At 46.7% G+C, this 11,914-nt stretch overlaps 3 non-coding genes across 3 annotated transcripts; 2 read left to right on the forward strand and 1 right to left on the reverse strand.

Moving 5' to 3' along the window:
• Positions 1 to 3,879: 3,879 nt before the first annotated feature.
• TRNAS-GCU (transfer RNA serine (anticodon GCU)) lies at positions 3,880 to 3,961 on the forward strand. Its single transcript has one exon. It is a non-coding gene; the product is annotated as a tRNA-Ser (tRNA).
• A 589-nt stretch (positions 3,962 to 4,550) lies between these two features.
• Positions 4,551 to 4,622, forward strand: TRNAT-UGU (transfer RNA threonine (anticodon UGU)). The gene has a single exon. It is a non-coding gene; the product is annotated as a tRNA-Thr (tRNA).
• A 1,157-nt stretch (positions 4,623 to 5,779) lies between these two features.
• Positions 5,780 to 5,874, reverse strand: TRNAI-UAU (transfer RNA isoleucine (anticodon UAU)). The gene is made up of 2 exons: positions 5,837 to 5,874; positions 5,780 to 5,815 (listed from the first exon to the last, which is right to left on the reverse strand). It is a non-coding gene; the product is annotated as a tRNA-Ile (tRNA).
• Positions 5,875 to 11,914: the final 6,040 nt, after the last annotated feature.

Below are 11,914 nucleotides of genomic sequence, written 5' to 3' on the forward strand. Positions count from 1 at the left end.
CACAGTCCCATCTTCCCTTCCGAGTCCCCTATCTTCAATCTCCCCAACTCTCGGAGGTGGTCTATCTAACAACAACCTGTTTATCAGGTTGTCTTCCGATTCACTTTCTTCGTCCTCTTCCATGAGGTTTCCTCCTCCTACCACCTCCCTCATCGGATACATTTTTTCCACCTCAATAGCCTGTACCCTCCACCGCTTTGCCTCCTCATCCCATTTAGAATCTCGCACTGCTCTTACCGATCGCGTCAGTCTTAGTTGACGCCTGTTCAACTTACTGTCGTGCGCTGCCCTAATCCATGCATTAAGGGCTTCAAACTGGGTTGGTCTAGGTGAAGGTTTCAATGAGGACATGGTTGCTTTCAACCGATGTAACACCTCTAACTTAAACGTCCCATACCTCGGGAACTGCATTTCCTCATTCCCTTCCGTAAGCTTATTCCAAGCCCCAATCCATAATATGGTATGCAGCCCCACATTCGTTCCCATATAATGAGCTGGTGTACCCTCCGGCGGAGCCTCTTCCCCGCAATAATGTTCACTTCTTTTTCTTTTAAAAATCCCTTTCAAACACTTAAAACACTTCATGATTTCTCTTTTCTCCGCGTTTGTTTACTTCCTGATGACAATCCACCAATCTCAGCGCGGTTCTCACTAACTGGCCTATCCGTGCGCGGCTTTCCTCCGACGTCACTCTAGCCGCCCAACCAGAGCGCGGCTCCAGCTAACGTCACACCAACCGCTCAATCACAGCGCGGCTCTAGCCGACGTCACCCGTCCCCCTTCGCAGCAGTTCCCCTCCTTTCTCAGCTCGTCTCCTCGGTCATGCATGCGTCCCATTCATACTCTGAAAAATGATTACTTCCGTCCAAGCGATCACCTTTCTTGACTGTACGCCCACAGTCTTTTCTGTAGTTGTCACCTTAACTTGACGAAATGTCTTTCCGTTTACGTCCAGACAATCGCCTTCTCTGATAGGTTACTTACACACAGTAACTTTCGACCAGCGTCCGTTACTCATACGCTCCCTCTTACACTCCCCCTATCTCGGTTCCACGGCGGTCAATGGTACCTCGTGACCTCCGTACTATGGTCAACAACTACTCTGGATGTTCGATACACCCAAAACCACTTAAGCTCTGGCCTGAACTTAAGATTTCACCAGTTCACCCGTTTACCAGGTAACCAGTTTACCAGGTTGCGCGCGCTCACAACCTTCTCTCATTCACACTACAGGCATTCAACTCCGCAAGACATTACGATACAAATACAACACAAAACACCGCAATCTGTTCACGCATGACCCTTTTTATACTCACTCTCCTCCGATACTGCTGCTTTTCTCGCACCGTCTGCACCTTCGGTGCACGATTCTTCCGCTGCTCATCTCTCGATGTCTAGGGGCCTTGGGGTAAACTAACCTCTCTAGATTACCTTCCTCAAGAAGATAACCATCCTAACTGCTACCAACTGTTAACGCGGGATTACTGGTTACTAGTTACCTTACCAGATCCCAAACCAAGTCGACTGGAACGTTGGTACCTGTCATTGAGTAAAAGGCAATCTAACAATAGGTCACTTAATTAAGAACTTACACCACTCTAAATGACCACTGACCAGGATTAAGTTTCAAAGATTTAATATAAAACCAAAGATAACTGAAGATACAAACTTCTTAAAATGAGATTCAGAAGGTAAACTGGTATCACTATGAACATGAATTCTTTGAATAATCTGAGTCTACAAAACAGAATAATGAGTACAATTTCGAATATCATGAGCGTTGCCAAAATGGATACAAGTTGCAACCTCAAAGTCATTACAGAAAAGAAAATTCAGGTTAGTCTGTCCCTACACTACTCTAAATGACATCCCTACTTAGCAAGATCTTTACCCCTCTAGGTGTCAGCCGTGGTGACTTCCTAAGAAGAGCACACACTTCTCTTTGTCTCTTCTCTGATAATGGGTCTCTCCTGATCAGTCTATCTGCCTACCCATCCGCTTCCTTAGGCTCCCAAAATCATCTGCTCTGCTCTCCTCCCGGGTCGCTTTCCCTAATACCAAATCACGTTTCCGATAGGAACGCCCCTTGGGACGCCCCTCACGTGGTACATCTTTGCGCGGTAAACTCCATGATGGTACTCTTCAAGACCCTCGTTAAAGTTGACCTTGGTTCCCAGGCTTCTTCTCCAACGCGCCGGTGCCTCCTGAAATTCCTGAAAACTCCTACAGGCTTGCGCCAAGCGCCACTGAACAAGGCCCCTTTCATTCTAACTGATTAGGACCCTCGCACCTGCATACAGTTCGTCCTGCAGTGGGCCTCAAATTCCAGACTTTACCATATCTATAGGCTATAAAGCATACGTAGCTCTCAGTACTTGGCACCCCTCGACTCCTTCTCTAACGAGCACATGTCAGATCAAAGGAGATGACACTATCAGTTCAGGCCTACTTGATTTACATGAAGTGGGTCCCTGCACTCTAAAACATTTAACTTGCATTTAAACAGTATTCTTAACTAACACATTTCTAAAAGCAACACATCTATGAAGCATATATTTCAGTACTATTCGATAATACATTTGGAAGAACCACGTTAACCCCATCTCACATTATTTTAGCAGCACGTTTAGATTTTCTGTGAATTGCCATGAGGCCTACACAATATACTGGTTTGTAGAGTTCCACTTAACTCTTACATGAATCCTTTAACATGAGAACGTGAGGTTTTCATATTCATTCTAACATTCCTACATTAATCTCACACTGTTATGACTATTGTTACTCTACTTAAACACTCTATACATTTCACTACTGAATATAAGACACTCTGGTGCAAGGCATATGTTAACTAACTACATGTTTGTAAATATGGTGCACTTATACATTTTTTCAGATTTGTGCTCTCTCAGTCTTTCAGTTAAATTGTATTGTAAGTAGCTGATACACCACTGTTTGCAGCTCCTCAGTATATGGTTATCCCGTGACAACAATGTTTTCATCATATAAAAGTTAACTTTGAGCATGAATTGTTTTTTTAAACTGCAAAGAATTAAAAAATCAATGTGAGATTGGAGGCACAATCTGAGCATAAAGCACCATAAGCTGCTATGGTGCAACTCTTATGTTGACTAGAAACATTAATATGATGACGCTCTTCTTTTGATATGTCTTTCAGTTAAATTGTATTGTAAGTAGCTGATACAGCACTGTTTGCAGCTCCTCAGTATATGGTTATCCCGTGACAACAATGTTTTCATCATATTTATTATTCTACAAATGTATTTTTAAATGCACTGATGTGGTGTTTGCATGCTATGCAAGACGGCACAACATGGAATGTTTATAAGGAGCATCGAATAGGATTGTGATATTTGCACCTGGAAGAGTCCGACACAGATCCTGAAAAGAAGTAAAGACTCTCTAGCAAGGGCCGTCTTTACCCTGAGTTTAATCTTTACTTTTAGTGAAATGGTTTATGAAAAACTAGTAAGCTGCTCCAGGTGAGGCTCGAACTCACAACCTCGGAATGCCTCAATGCAAGTACTGCTGTATAAGTACCGCGCGCTAAACGATTGCGCCTCTGGAGCTCACTGTTCTCATATCTCCCCAGTTGAGCCATCTAGAGCTGACCAAGTAGATACTGGCACTGCTCCCTTATTCACTGTGCAAGATCGACTCACATGCTAGCATGTTATCATGACTATTAAAAACTACAGTCCTAATGGAACAGATTTGATAATTATGCTATATCATGTGCTCTGTCTATTGAACACCACATACATTTGCCAGTTCTGACACAGTCTAGGAGAAACTTATGATTATTTATAATTAGCACATAGTAAGATTTTCTTAAAAAATGAAACATAGTCACCTAAGGCAGACGAGGTGGCCGAGTGGTTAAGGCGATGGACTGCTAATCCATTGTGCTCTGCACGCGTGGGTTCAAATCCCACCTTCGTCGGAACGCCATCAGACACTCTTTTGAAGGTGGGCATATCTCGTAGTACAATTACACTCTCTTTCAAGACACAGCCATAATCCACTAGAAGGGCCCAACTGACTATTCCATTTTGGCAATTATGTCAAATTAAGGGAAGTGTTTTGTGCTTAATTGAAATTAGATCTTTCATGAAGTGTCCAGAGGATTGCCTTTCCCTCACTCCTGGCCTTCTAACCAGTTTGGATAGATAGACTGATAAGAAAGCAGCTCTTACTCCTAAAGTTTCAGCCATCTCAAGTGTATGACTGTTGACATATGTCTGCCCCACAGAGACAGATCACTTCTAATAAGTGAGTTCTCTATCTGTCACTGATTGCGGACATACTAACTAGAGCTATCAGTATGGTCATAAATGTGAATACTCTTATGTTCTCAAATCAAAATGGAGTTTTTCCTACTTCCAAGAAAAGTGTCTTAAGCATGCTCTTCAATTTGTGCACGCATGTAGACATTCAAATGCAACTGCATTTCCATACAGAGTCTCAAAATCATAGATATCTTCATACCGCAGTAAGAATACATGAAGCGATTTACCTACTGCAGGCAGGCTGGCCTTGTAGCTCAGTGGCAGAGCACTGCTTTTGTAAACCAGGCGTCATGAGTTCAAGCCTCATCAGGGCCTTTTTATATGTGAGTTTCTGTATGTTGTGTCCAAGTCATTCTTTCTAGGAGTCACACCTTGTCTTAAGTTTGCTTATTGACAAGCTTCCCTTTCCTGCTTTCATCGTATCAAGAAGACTTCATGAAAACCATTGAACCATAAACTATTGCCTCACCCCTTCCGATCGCCTGACGAACGCCTGACAAACGCCATTCTCACCCCGCCGGGCAAAGCCAAATAAGCCATGCATATTTGAAGTTCCTTTGAAAGTCAGAGCGAGGACTATGACCTCTGTTCCGACTTCGTCTGCATCCACAGAAAGGATGAAATAAGGATCTAGAAATTTCACCAAGGAGATGTGAACTTCATCCCCCTTAAAATACTTTTCCTCCCAGATGCCCTGGCTCTTAGTCAAATGAGGTTAATCTTCAAAACCCCACCCCCACTAACCATAAATATGCGACTCTCCTGCTGTCCATTCAAATGATATAAGGTATCTTGTACATAGAGAGAATGTGAGAAAAAGCAGAATCGCTTCATAGATTTGGTGACCTTGGATGGGTGGGCTGGATAAAGAAGTGAACCTGATTTCGGGAAAAGGAGTATCGTGATGGGGATGAGGAAAAGAGAACATGGACCACATTCACAAGTTAGAAAAATAAATGTAATAGGTTGAATGGTTTTAAAAAGTTAACTTTGAGCATGAATTGTGTTTTTTAAACTGCAAAGAATTAAAAAATCAATGTGGGATTGGAGGCACAATCTGAGCAGAATGCACCATAAGCTGCTATGGTGCAACTCTTATGTTGACTAGAAACATTAATATGATGACGCTCTTCCTTTGATATGTCTTTCAGTTAAATTGTATTGTAAGTAGCTGATACAGCACTGTTTGCAGCTCCTCAGTATATGGTTATTCTGTGACAAAAATGTTTTCATCATATTTATTATTCTACAAAAGTATTTTTAAATGCACTGATGTGGTGTTTGCATGCTATGCAAGACGGCGCATCATGGAATGTTTATAAGGAGCATCGAATAGGATTGTGATATTTGCACCTGGAAGAGTCGGACACGCAGATCCTGAAAAGACGTAAAAAGACTCTGTAGCAAGGGCCGTCTTTACCCTGAGTTTAATCTTTACTTTTAGTGAAATGGTTTATGAAAAAGCAGTAAGCTGCTCCAGGCGAGGCTCGAACTCACAACCTCTGCATGCCTCAATGTAAGTACTGCTGTATAAGTACCGCGCGCTAACCGATTGCGCCACTGGAGCTCACTGTTCTCATATCTCCCCAGTTGAGCCATTTAGAGCTGACCAAGTAGATACTGGCACTGCTCCCTTATTCACTGTGCAAGATCGACTCACATGCTAGCATGTTATCATGACTATTAAAAACTACAGTCCTAATGGAACAGATTTGATAATTCTGCTATATCATGTGCTCTGTCTATTGAACACCACACACATTTGCCAGTTCTGACACAGTCTAGGAGAAACTTATGATTATTTGTAATTAGCACATAGTAAGAATTTCCTAAAAAATGAAACATAGTCACCTAAGGCAGACGAGGTGGCCGAGTGGTTAAGGTGATGGACTGTGTGAGAAGTTGGCCTGATATGCAGTGCTCACTATTCTAGTGATCACTATGTATCAGTCCAAACAACCCTTATTGATGTTTGGTTGTAAGTCAACCTGATAGACCAGCTATCCTAGTAGCATGGACACGTGCAGTCTTTAGGCTAAACTCTAGAGGGCGTGTTAAGCCAGCTGTTTTACCATCACATTACCCCTTGAACACCAAGTGAAAGGACACCGCACAAGTTGTTATCAAAAATAAAGTATATTTATTTATAACAAGACTACCCTGGCTCTTTATGAGACAGGGAGGTAAGCACACAACAAAACTCTTAAAGAAATACTGAAAGTCGCACAATTTACACAAATGCCCGAGGGGCACGAAAAACCATATACACAAGAAGTGGAATGCGAAGTTACTAGCAGGTAAGTAATACTTTTCTAGACTGTAGAAACGCTATGCCTACAATGCTGAACCCTTGGATTTGAAGCAGGAGGCCTAGGGATGCCGTGTGCAGAGTGGGAACTCTCACGCGTAATGCGGGAACAAGTCTATGGATACTAGCAATCACAAAGTTACTGTTCTCGGGCGAACCCGACTAGGTGGGTCGAAAACAAGAGTGGATCCGAACACTTAGGGTGTTGGACTATGCTGGAGCACCGGAGTACTCGGTTTACCTAGCCCAGGGGCTGCGGCTGCATAGGGTTCAAGTTGCGTCTGAAACCCTCGTTGACGAACCAGGAGCCTGAAGAAAAGAAGTTGCTGGCAGGCGGCCAGTGAAGAAGTTTGTGGAGATCCAAGCCTGGATCAGGGAAGGAGAAGACCTGTAAGCAGAGGGGACCAAGTTCTGAATCCCTAGCCAGTGATTAAGTGGGCACCAGAGTGGCACCGGACGAAGTCACCTCGACCAGGTGAGTGGGCGCTGCTGGGCTCTGCAGTCTCTTGGACCAGGAGGCGTTGTCGGCGACCAGGATGGAGGTGCGAGCTGTCCCACGAAGGCATCTGCTGTCGACGTCGCTGGACCCAGGATTGGGGCAACAAGTCTTGGCAAATGCAAGCCCACGCGGTGGACCTAAAATGGAGTCTGGAGTGGACCAGGAGGGTCCAGGGTGCTCCTCTGTTGGAGGGGAGCAAGGGCCAGTCTGGAGCAACCAGACCAGCGGTGTTTGTCATCGTGAAGTGTCGTAAAAGGGCCACTAGCCAACGGGCAAGTGACCTGGACAACGCGGTGAGCAGCAAAGAGCAGAAGGGCCCCACGCAGAACTCGTGGATGCAAGGGGGCTGTACTTTGGTGCTGGAGCTGCTCAGGGTCGGGGCTTCTCTTACCCCAAAGCACTCAGTCGAGGGTCACTCGGTGGTCGTGCTGGACAATCGTCGTGCAGTTCTGAAGATGGCCGGTCCCTCGAGGTCTCGTCACACCCACGGATCACAGCTGGGCTGATGATACAGGTTGAGGTCAGAGGTGCCAGGGAAGCCGGTTCTCGTCGAGCTGGGCAGTCTTGATCCGGAGGAGAGACTTACAGCAAACCGCGATGCTTGGTTGGTGCCTGCTGCTGCAGGGGGACTACTCCTTAGTCACAAGGGAGAAATCTTAGGAAGAGTCTTGAGTTCCTCTCGTAGAAAGTCGGTTCAGGATTCAAAGATTGATCTAATTTGGAAGGGGGCTTGCTCCTACCTTTATCCTGCAAAAGGGGGCTGGCACGCGACTAAGTCCTGCCCTATGGGTGGGACTAGGAGGGGGGTGGTTACACCCCTCTCCCATGCCGGGCTTTCCCCAGCTCAGGGGCTGGTGTGCCCCTGGAACTGGTTCTAGCCGGCATATGCACAGTGAGCACCGGGGTGCCACTTGCAGTCACCTTCCTCTATAGCCCTGCCTACCTGGGATACACAAAATCCTGTCTGGGACGGTGCTGGCACCGCCCCTGGCAGGAAACCCTTTGTCCTTGCCTCCCGCGCTGGGAGGACTCCCAGCAGCAGGAGGGCAGACTTGTGTCTCGGTGGCAGCATCCATCTTGTGGAGCTGAGGCTATGTTCGACTTTAACCGGGTTTACAGGTTACCAACATGTCTTCTCCCTCTAGAGGGGTGGAATGCTACCCCCGTCGCCAGAACTGGCGAGGGGGTAGTATTCCAAAGCGTATGACACCTTACACGACATGTTTAGATAATGTCAGTCCAAAGTTACCATAACCGCGAGGATTATAAGGTACTTAAGAGTATATGGTCTGACGCTATCATGAAAACGGCTAAGGGATAGATCCCGAAAGCCGCAGACAGGCGCAGCTCATGCCAGAGCACCATCTCACACGATTCCAAGCACTCTGCCTTCAGGATTGTTAAGGCCTGCCATAGGAGTGACTGATAGGAGATCTGTGTGTCCACTTAGGTTTAGATATAGGTATACTATATCTAAAGCAAAGGGTGATTACACCACCTTGCTCCCAGCTGTCAAGCAGCCAGTTGTGTCAATTTAGATAGTCAGCCCAGGAGTGGCTTAATACATGCTGCAGCCCCTGGGAGACTTCTGGGTGCACCTCAGCCCTGGGTACAGGGACTCAGAGAGGGCCCAGTGCCAATTGGATATGTACCTAGGGCACATGGAATCCATTTTAACAGAGAGAGCAGTGGGCCTGGGGTCCTGAATGGCAGGGCCCCAGGTCAACTAAGTCAGAAAACCAGCAAAACACCAGGCAAAAAAGTTGGGGGTAACCATAGTCAGGGATCTACCTTCCTACATAACCCCCCCCCCCCCAAACGAAAGGAGATAAGGCTATCCTTGCCAGGTAAGCCTATATTGCCTGAGTGGCCATATAAGGAAGTACCAGCACTGGCATGGTTACCCCCTATCTCATGGTCCACTAAGCAATCCCCCACCCTAAGGGTATCTGAGGGTCTCCACCATAGGGAATCTCTACCTGTGGTGTGTTTTGGCAAAGTAAAAGGCTGGGGCTGAAATGGAGTACTGAAGTGAGGGTCCACTAATTTTGGGCTCAGCTTCCTCCAATCATTATCCACCATAGAGGCCTTTCTTTCCAAGACTGAGTTGTTTTGGGCTCTCAGGGTCAACCTCTGGCTACCTACAGCTGGAGGTTGGGTCCCTCTGTTTGGCTTACTGGGGGACAGGTCAGGTTTGGGGCCCTTAGGTCCCAGGTTTGGCTGTGCCCAACAGTGTCCATCTGTGGGAGGTCCCTAACTAAATTTAAGGGGGATCCCTCAGGAGTTTGTTTTATTTTCACTTGGCTAGGACTACTAGCTTCAGTGCCCTTAATCTGCTGATTGGGGAATTCTTTTGGACAGGGGGCCCTTTGGGGTCCAACACTGGCCTCCCTGACCTCTACAGCCCTGGGCTGACTGAGGCAGGGTAGAGAGGGGCAGGTTACCTGCTCCAGACTGGGTCCCACCTTGGAAGGGTCCACTGACATCAGGGGTTCTGCCAGGCTAGGCCTGACTACCTCTGGGGCAGTTGCTTCACAAGGGGTCAGATCAGTTCCCTGAGGAGGCTGATCCTTTCCTAAAGTCTGGTGGGAGGGAGATTTCTCTTCCTCCTCAATGCTCTCTGTCTGAGTGGAGTGATCCATAGTTTCAGGCTTCACAACACTATTATCTGTCTGAGTTTGAGCTGTGGCCATCACAACTCTCCCAGCCTTTTCAGGAGGGGACTCAGTTTGGGTATGGGCTGTTACCATCACAGCCCTGCTAACCTTTACAGGAAGATTTACCATTTTGGAATGGGTCTCTTGTTCTACCTGAGCCCAGGCTGAGGTCTCTAAATCATTCCCCAGTAGGCAATCTACAGGCAAATTGGATGACACTGCCACTCTCTTGGGGCCAGTGACACTTCCCCAGCTGAGATTTACCACTGCCATGGGATGAGTTTTCTTCACTCCATCAATGTTTGTCACCTGGTATGTGGCACCAGGTAAAAGTTGCCTTGAGGGGACTAGACTCTCAGTCACCATGGTGATGCTAGCCCCTGTGTCTCTGTAGGCCTCAACTTTCATTCCATTGATGAGGGGCTCTTGTCTGTATTTGCCCAAAGTGTTGGGACAAGTAGTGAAGTTGGCAAACCCCATGCCATTTTCACAGACAAGAGTATCTAAGTCAGGGGGCCTGGTTAGGCCAGAGTCCCCAGGAACTCCCAAAGTAAATGCACCCAAATTCTTGGGGGCACTCCCACCACCTGGGGGATTACTACTAGTAGTAACAGGGGGCTTGGGAATGTTACTTGGGGGTATGTTTTCCTTATTGGGGTTCTTTGGGCAACTGCTGTCGGTTTTCCAATGACCCACCTGCTTGCAGGTTTGGCAATAAGGTTTCTTTTGGGTATTGGAAGGATTCTGGGACCCACCCCCCTCAGAGGATTTTTGGGGCCCTGATGTGGTTTGATCTGAAGATTTATTCCCACCCTTCTCTTGAGGCTTGGTTGATTCCTTTTTCTGGTCACCACCTTGGTTCTTGGGCCTAATCCTGGTTCTGACCCATTTGTCTGCCCTCTTACCCAATTCTTGTGGAGAGGTCAGATCAGAGTCTACCAGGTGCTGGTGTAATAACTGGTTCTGACAATTATTTAAGACTTGCTCTCTCATAATAATATTGTACAATCCTGTGAAGTCAGTAACCTTGCTACCCAGTAGCCAGCCTTCTAAAGCCTTAGTGGCACAATCAACAAAGTCAGCCCAATCCTGACACTGAGTTTTCTGGGTATCCCTGAACAGCAACCTGTACTGCTCAGTGTTTAAGCCAAACCCATCAACCAGTGCATTTGTCAGGACTTGGTAATTGTTAGCATCCTCAACTCTAGTAGTGAGGAGCTTATCTCTACCTTTGCCATCAAAGGAGAGCCACAGTATAGCTGCCCACTGACTCTGGGGGATGCACTGGACAGTGCAGGCCCTCTCCAAAGCAGCCATTCATTTCTGGATGTCATCCCCTTGTTTAAAGGGGGCACTATTTTTGTCAGGTGTTTAGTATCTAAACTCCTTTCTTTATCCTTGGATAATGCTGCCACCAGTGGGAACTGTCCCACACATCTTCTGTTCTCTAGCAAAGGCAAGCTTCTCTTTGGCCAGGGCAAGTTCTTCCCTTCCAATCCTCAGATTAGCTTGTCTCATCCTTGCTTCATGCTCTATTCTCTGAGGGGAAGTCAATCTCCTCTGGGGAGATTTCCTTCTCCTCTGAGAAGAGGCATTAGAGTGCAGAGATCTATTGGAGTCCCTAGAAGGAGATCTATCTCTCCTAACTCCAATGTTAGGCCTGATCAGGGTCAGTACTGGGGGGCCCCCAGCTCCTCTCCCAAGCAGGTCTAAGTTGGCCCTAGTAAGTCTGCTGACTAGTTCAGGCCTGTCTGCCTCATCCCCAGAAGTCTCCTCTTCTTCCTCCTCCTCAACTGCATTTTCAGTGTCAAGGAGGTCTGGGTCACCAAGGTGTCCCTCTAAGGCTGGCATATTCCCATCTCCCTGAGATGCTTTCCTAGCATCATATGTCTCTAAGAGACCTATCAGAAAGGGAATGGTGGGGTTAGACCCCTGTTTCAGTTTCCTGGAGGTACACACTTGTCTCATCTCCTGGAAACTGAGAGCTGCATATCTTGAAGTGACCTGTGGAGGGTCAATGACCACTATGGGAGTCTGTGAAGACTCTCCATGGGTAGACATGCTTTTCTAGTGAGGTGTAAGTGGTGCACTTACCTACACTATATGTTTACCTACTGATCCCTTGCTAGAGTTGTAGTTTAGG

This window comes from Lissotriton helveticus, chromosome 5_1, assembly GCF_964261635.1.
Source record: "Lissotriton helveticus chromosome 5_1, aLisHel1.1, whole genome shotgun sequence".
NCBI lineage: Eukaryota > Metazoa > Chordata > Amphibia > Caudata > Salamandridae > Lissotriton > Lissotriton helveticus.